We start from the raw sequence: 7379 nt of genomic DNA, 5'->3' as shown, positions 1-7379 counted from the left end.
TCATTCTGTATCAGCTAAATAATAGTTAAGCCCAGAAAGAACTGGCAGCTGTGCCGGAAGCTGCCAAGGCACTAGGTTTAAAATTCCCACTCTAAACACTGGCTCTTCAAGCACTTTTTTAAACCTATCCTTTGATTTTTGGCCATCTCTAATATGGCATCAAGTTAAATGCCATTCTAATATATGAAGTAGTTGGGGAATTTTGCCATAAAAGTGAGGGCATAAACAAGTTGTTGCTGTTTGTTTGGACTGGAACTACCTAACAAGCAGAAAATTAACTTGTTTAAATTGTTTTTAAATATTCACCAAATCAAGAACAATTCAATGATTCAAAGAACAATATTTTCCATAAATATCCAGTCAAGTCAAGTTCAAATTTATTTGTCACATGCAGCCATTTACCATGCAGAGTTACAATTAAAAAAGGACATAATACACAACAGAGACATCCGCCACAGCATTCTTCACTGTGGTGGAAGGCAGTACTGTTCAGACAATCCTCCTCCTCCCTTGTTCACCCATGGTCGGGGCCCTGACCCTCCATAGCCGCCGCTACGGATGGCCCGATGTTCAAGCCCTCTGATCGGGACAGGCCGAGCACATCCCACGGCCCCGAACTCGCAATCGGCCACCTCCTTACCAGAGACCGCGGCTTTCTGATGTTGTAGGCCGCACCAAACCAGTTGTACGGCCGCAAGGAGGGGGTGGGGGGGTGAAGAAGCGACAAGGAAAAAAGTTGCATCTCCGTCGAGGTAGGTGCCTGAAAACGGTTTCCCCCTATTCCCCCCACCACCCCCCACACAAGACATACAGAGAAACATACTAAAAAAAACCAAAAAAAGTAAAAACAATGAACCCGCTGCAGGCGAGGCAGCCGACTTGCAGCGCCACCACACACATCCCCCTCCCCAACACCCCCCCCCCCTCCCTAACACCACCCCCCCCCCCCCCACACACCCCTCATTCCCACATCCGCCCTCCCCACACACAGGTGAGTGGTGGAATATTGCATTGGGGAATGGGTTGCTTTGGGGGACCAGGCCCAACGGGTCCCACTTAGTCTAGTATATTACTAAAACTCTCATCTTCTTTGTTTGTCTGTCCGCTTGTATCTATATTTGCACAAAAACAGTATACGATAGCGCTACGATTTTTGCACCACCTCAATCACCATTGTCCTGTAATGTCCAAAATATTTTTACAAGTTATTCACATTTAAAACAAACAAAAAAACTTTAAAAAACCTGCCAGTCCCTCAGCAGTGTTCCACCCCACAATGACATCACAATGGGACATAAACACAGTTTTAAAATACGCAGTGGTGTTCCATCCCACAATGACATCACAATGGGATCTCATTTACATAAACACAGTTTTAAAATACACAGTAGCGTTCCACCCCACAATTACATCACAATGGGATCTCATTTACATAAACACAGTTTTAAAATACACAGTGGTGTTCCATCCCACAATGACATCACAATGGGATCTCATTTACATGTTAAAGAACGTTTGAAAAACCCCAAAACATTGCGGTTTTCATTGTGTGTGTGGGGGGGGGGGGGGGGGGGGGGTGAGATGTGGAGTGGGGGAGCAGGGCGATAGAGAGGAGGGGGGAAGAGGATGAGGAGGAACAGAGGAGGATAGGGTTAGGAAGAGGGATGGCGAGGCTCATTTGGGGGAGGATTGCCGTGAGTCGCGTCACCACGGGGATCTCTGGCGTCTCAACGGGAACCTGTCAGCCATGCCTGCGCAGTTGTGGGCTATGGGTGAGTGGTGGAATATTGCGTTGGGGGAACGGGGCCCAACGGGCCCCACTTCGTCTAGTGTACAATAGATAGAGGAAAGGAGAAGATACAGAGTGCAGAATATAGTTCTCAGCATTGTAGTGTGTCAGTTCCATAAACAAAGTCCAATGTCAACAATGGGATAGAGGTGAATCGGACAGTACCCTGGCTTATCGAAAGACCATTCAGAAGCCTGATAACGGAGGGGAAGAAGCTATTCCTGAGTTTGGTGGTGCGCGCTTTCAAGCTTTTGTACCTTCTGCCGGACGAGAGCAGGGAGAAGGAATGATTGGGGTGGGACAGGTCAGGGATCCCCTCTTCCATCAGAGATGAGGCCCTCACACGTGTCTCCTTGGTACCCCGCAGCTCCACTCTTCCTCCCCCTACCTCCAGTTACAACAGGGACAGAGTCCCCCAGTCCTTACCTTTCACCCATCAACCATTGCAAACAACGCATAATCCTCTGACTTTTTCGCCACCTCCAAGGGGATCCCACCACTAGTCACATTTCCACCCCTTTCCACCTTCCGCAGAGACCGTTCCCTCCGCAAATCCTTGGTTACCTCATCCCTTTGTCAAAGTTTGTTTCTTAAAAAGCTGATAGAATCAAAAACTGTTAAAGGTAAACCATGTTTAAGAAGGAACTGCAGATGCTGGAAAATCGAAGGTAGACAAAATTGCTGGAGAAACTCAGCAGGTGAGGCAGCATCTATGGAACAAACGAAATAGGCAACGTTTCGGGTCGAAACCCTTCTTTTGAAAACCTTCTTCAAGGTAAACCATGGCAATCTTTAATTGATTCGTCAGACAGGGGTGGCAAGATTACAATGAGCACAAGCGTTGCTCAGTGCTTCTCGGGCTCCACTCACAGAACAAAGGAAAATTATCACAATTATACATTTTACTTATCAGTAAAACACTCATACCTAATCTGAATATGGCACGACTGAAAGATTTTATAGCCTTTCAGAATATAGGAAAGCTGGGTCCAAATCAAGCTCATCCAATAACAAGCTATTACTTATCTCTGGAGCATCAACTATTTTTTTTCAATCTTGGCTTCTCTACGGCCTTGAAAAGAAGTACATGTTATTACGCAAGCTGCCATCTTAATGTCTTTATTGAAAAGACAACCTGTCCTCCATATTGTGCTCCATATAATTTACAAAGTCATTCAGACTTGGCACCGAGCCATTCTTTTGTTCTACTAGTCCATGCTTTTGTAGAAGAACGACTCCATTTTGGATTTGACTATTAGATTTGACTATTAGCTCTTTCATTCCTTCCTTTTTATCAAATGTGATAACATTCACAGTCCTCGGTAGGTACACACAATGATCGCAAGTACTGGAGCAATGATTAGCAGAATGATACAGCCATAATGTATCACAGTACCCCAAAGTCCATCAAACCAATGGTATGGCAACCAGTTCTCACTCTCTTCATTGACAACCATCTTGATGAAGCTTGTTTAGGGTCGATGGATCAGGTGCCACCTGTAGGCAATGTAATCCCTTCAGCCGATATTGAGGTTGTGCCATAAAGTTCGCACCTGTCCGAGGGTGTTGCCAGTCTCTTCGTAGATCTTTGCACAGGTGAGGTGCTCCCCCCCTCTCATCCTGTGGTGGGGTTCATCACATTGATCTAGACGCTAGTGTATCCGTGGGTTTGGACTGCTTCTCCTCCCAGTGGGTTTGGCTTTTACATCACCACGTAGAAGCGGCAGCTGAACTGGAAGCCAAAGACAAAGCCAGCGTAGATTGCAGTCTGTGTTGATGTAGAAGGTGCCACTGATGTTGATGGCATTAAACTCCTCAAATCCGACAGTAAGGCCAGGGTCGAAGTTGGCCGTCTGCAGTAACTCCCTGCCCTTGTTGCGCAGTACCCAGTTAGGAACGATCTGCATTCTCCCCTTTGGAACTTCCTCAGGTCAGTCCCACTGATGGCGCTGTTCTCGGGGCACATGTCATAGATATCTGGGATGTTGTTGTCAAAGTCGTCCTTGTAGTTGTCTCTTCTGCTGTCACCATCGGCATCGATCTGGTCAGGGTTGGGAACAAAACGTCAATTGTCCTTCTCATCAGAAACGCCATCATTGCCATCCTCATCAATGTCCTGATTGTCATCACACTGATTACCCACCAGGTCTGAGTCATTATCTTCCTGGATAGGGTTATTCATAATCTCTTTCAAGAGGTCCATCTGTTTCAAAATGTTCAGCTTCTCTCTCTCTCTAGACCCTTGGTCATACGATAGTGCTCAAAATGCTTCAAGATTGTTGATCAAATGTGGTTTGTCTTTCCGAAGTTGTGACCAAAGTCTTTCCACTTCCTCCTGATCTGTAAAGATGTTCTCTCTTCTCTATAGATCAGCTTTACATGGTGCTGCAGGTAGCGATCAATCAGAAACACCTTGTTACATCCTGGCAAGGTCTTTCACCCACCTCTTCATGCTGCTCTTTTATATGTTTCTTAAGTCCGTCAACTCCTCTGTAAACAGCACAGCAACCCTTATACTGACACCGATACATGGTGGGGAAAACTTCCCTTTCCAAATTTGACTTTGGTTTCTGGCCACGTTTTTGCCAAATTGTTTTTTCACATCCTTAATATTACACTTCTTTACTGGTAACTTACTCTTCTTCTTCCAATATGGTTGAAAAGACTCATCTGAAGAACCATTCTTAACTTTTGTTTCTCTGTCATCTTCACTTGATAAATACTTTTCAGCAAGATCACTGGACTCCAATTCATCCACAACATCATTTCTTATAGAACAAGTTGCTTCATTGCAGTTACTGTTTTTTTTCACATTTAGTGGTTCAGTTTCATCTTGTACCTTAACCTTTTCCCAAGAGTACTCTGTATATTCAGGATCTGAGCACAAGAACATATCCTTCTTCAATGAGGATTCCGAGTTGGCCACATCCACCGACTGTGAAGTGGCTCCACTGTATGTACAAGGCTGAGAGTCTGCTAACACTGGGACAGGTTGATGCTTCGCAACATTATCACCCTCACCATTTTCAGTCACTGTTCCATTCCGAGGTGAAAGGGTTATTGAACCATCCAGAACTTCCTCCATTGAGTCCTTATTTTTACTGGATGGGCACTGGCCCTCATTCAAAACAACGCTGCGACTTGAATGCATGTCCAGGATGTAACTGTGGCAACGTTGAATCCTGCCTCACCACAACACCAACTAGCTTCTTCCCCTCTGTTATCAGAGTTCTGAACATTCCTTCCAATTGCTAGGATTCTGCCTGATTCACCTCTACCCCATTGCAGACATTGGACTTTGTTTCTGGAACTGGTGTGCTATAATGCTTAGAACTATATTCTCCACACTAACCTTTCCTTTGCTCCACGTATTTTATGTGAGCCTGGCTTGATTGCATTTATTCATGTTAATCCTTTGTGTCTTGCTGACACTGAAAAAGGGTGCAAGATTCTTTGGACTCATCATTTACCTGTTGAATAACTATTAACTGGGTTCCTGCTTAATGAATGTTTCTATACTTAGCTGACGATTCCATTTCAATAGGGTTGTTTTTATCTGTATTTGAGTCAAGGGATATGAACATTCAAATTGTGAGCTTTCTCAAACCGCTTCTCACATTAGTTACAAGCAAGTTCAAGTTCAGCTTCTGCCTTGTGCTTAGTCATATGGTATTTAAAGGATGTCTCTTTGCCTGCACTGGAAACCACAAACTTCACACTGCAAAGGTTTTGCTCCAGTATGGCACATTTCTTGAACTGACAGTTGTTTCCGCTGTTTGAAAGTCTGTCCACATTCATCACAAATGTAGTTTCTTTTCACAAATCGAGTCGTTCTTTCTCCCAAGTTATCCATCAGCGTGTGAAACAAGCATTCTTCTTCCTTCTCCATCAATACCAACAGTCTGTCCGATCCATCGCAACTCAGCTCCTCACTTTGATCCCGGCTGGGATTTACCTCAATCCACTTTTGTAACTGAGTTGCACTCCAAAATCAAGGCTTTTTAACTCTACAACCTGATTGCTCTCCTTCAGCCGCTGTGTGATGGAAGCGAGATGGTCATTTTCAGACTGGGCATTGGCGAACACATTTCTCATCTGTTTCAGCTCGGTCTGTAGCTCCGGGATAAGCTGCCACCTTTTTCTGGTTACTTCATGAACCTGTGGTAATGGATCCATCTTGGTCAGTGTTATAAACGTAAAGGACAGTTGTCAGCCTTATTCAGGACGTCTTGGTGCAGGGGTGTTTCCCCAAGTCCAGCCCATCTGGGCCAACCTCAGGATAAAAAGTAGGGTCAATAGCACCATTGTCCTTTCTTGGTTCTCCTCCATTTATAGTCAATCGTATCAGATGTCCCCAACGGGAGTAATCTTCAATCTTCACGGCGGTTGGTGTCGTAGAAGCGCCTGGTACAGTTCCCTCCAGCACAGTCCCAATTTTGTCCGATCCCACTACCTTATTAGTACATAGTCTCCCAGTGTCTGTGTTCAACTGGCAGTGGCTTCTGCGTTTTCAACCCCTGTGAATGCAAGACTGACAAGGTTGTGCTTAATTGCTGCGTGTATGTAATTAATTCATTGCTGTGGGCCTGTAGGTCATAACTAACTTCCACACTCTTTAGTGTCCTATTCATTCCCTCCACTAATCCAGAATTCTATGGGTGGTGGGGGATGTGAGATCACTCTTTAACTACCTATAAGGCAGACCCTTGAAAAATAGATCATTATTTAAAAAAACAATTTAAAAATATTCCCAATTGTTCCAATCTATTTCCCCAAATTTATAATTTCAAATTAACAGATTTTGTTCTGAGATAAAGGCATTTCCAATCTCATCTACCACATCTACCTGAATGCCACGTGGCCATCGTGGAATTCAGGTCTCTATTTGAACTCAATTCAAAAGAAATAGGAAAAAAAATAAAGTTAAAGTTAAGTGAAAACAAAGAATAAATTAATTTTCATAGATTGCAAGCTCATTCAATGACATCCTATTTCATCTGGGACCATTTCATCAAAAAGGTCATATATATATGAATATATAAATATAGCCTGGGACTGGATGTCAAGTATAGGCTTGGGATAAATAAAACAGACATAGTGAAATCCTAAACACAGTAGGATAGAGCTGCCATTATCTTGGCAGCATAGCCTTGAAAAGAACAGTGAGCTCTCTAGTTAGATAAGAAACAGGATTTGGATGAGTGACAACTAGAAAGAACATGGAGATCCATCTAATCTTATAAGGGCCAGAACTTGGATGAGTGACAACTTATAAGAACATCCTAGAATATTTTGAGATGGCTTTTTGGGTTTGAACAAATACTACCCTTCGAACATTGAAAGAAAACTAGTACAAACGAACGGTAAAACATACATCAGATTTATCCGAGAGTAGTGGGCCAGGGCGGCACAGCCCCCTCATTTCCAAAAAGAAATCGTGCAAAACATTAGAGACATCTCTCTGTATTAACTTTACATTCCCCTCCCTTGTCTGACAAAAGTCGTTCTGTTTAAAAGAATCTTTGTTTCTGTGGGGATCAATTTGCAAAATGTGTGAACTAGGATTGGGAGGTTTAAGGCTTGCAGCGCC

The 7379-nt window shown here is 43.8% G+C and overlaps 1 pseudogene; it reads right to left on the bottom strand.

Annotated features, from left to right (window-relative positions):
* Positions 1 to 2726: 2726 nt before the first annotated feature.
* Positions 2727 to 6568, bottom strand: LOC129699212 (thrombospondin-2-like; annotated as a pseudogene).
* Between the last annotated feature and the right edge of the window lie 811 nt (positions 6569 to 7379).

The sequence above is a fragment of the Leucoraja erinacea genome, chromosome 8 (genome assembly GCF_028641065.1).
Source record: "Leucoraja erinacea ecotype New England chromosome 8, Leri_hhj_1, whole genome shotgun sequence".
Lineage (NCBI taxonomy): Eukaryota > Metazoa > Chordata > Chondrichthyes > Rajiformes > Rajidae > Leucoraja > Leucoraja erinaceus.
Note: the sequence above shows the minus strand (reverse complement) of the source record. Positions and strands in the feature narration are given on the sequence as shown.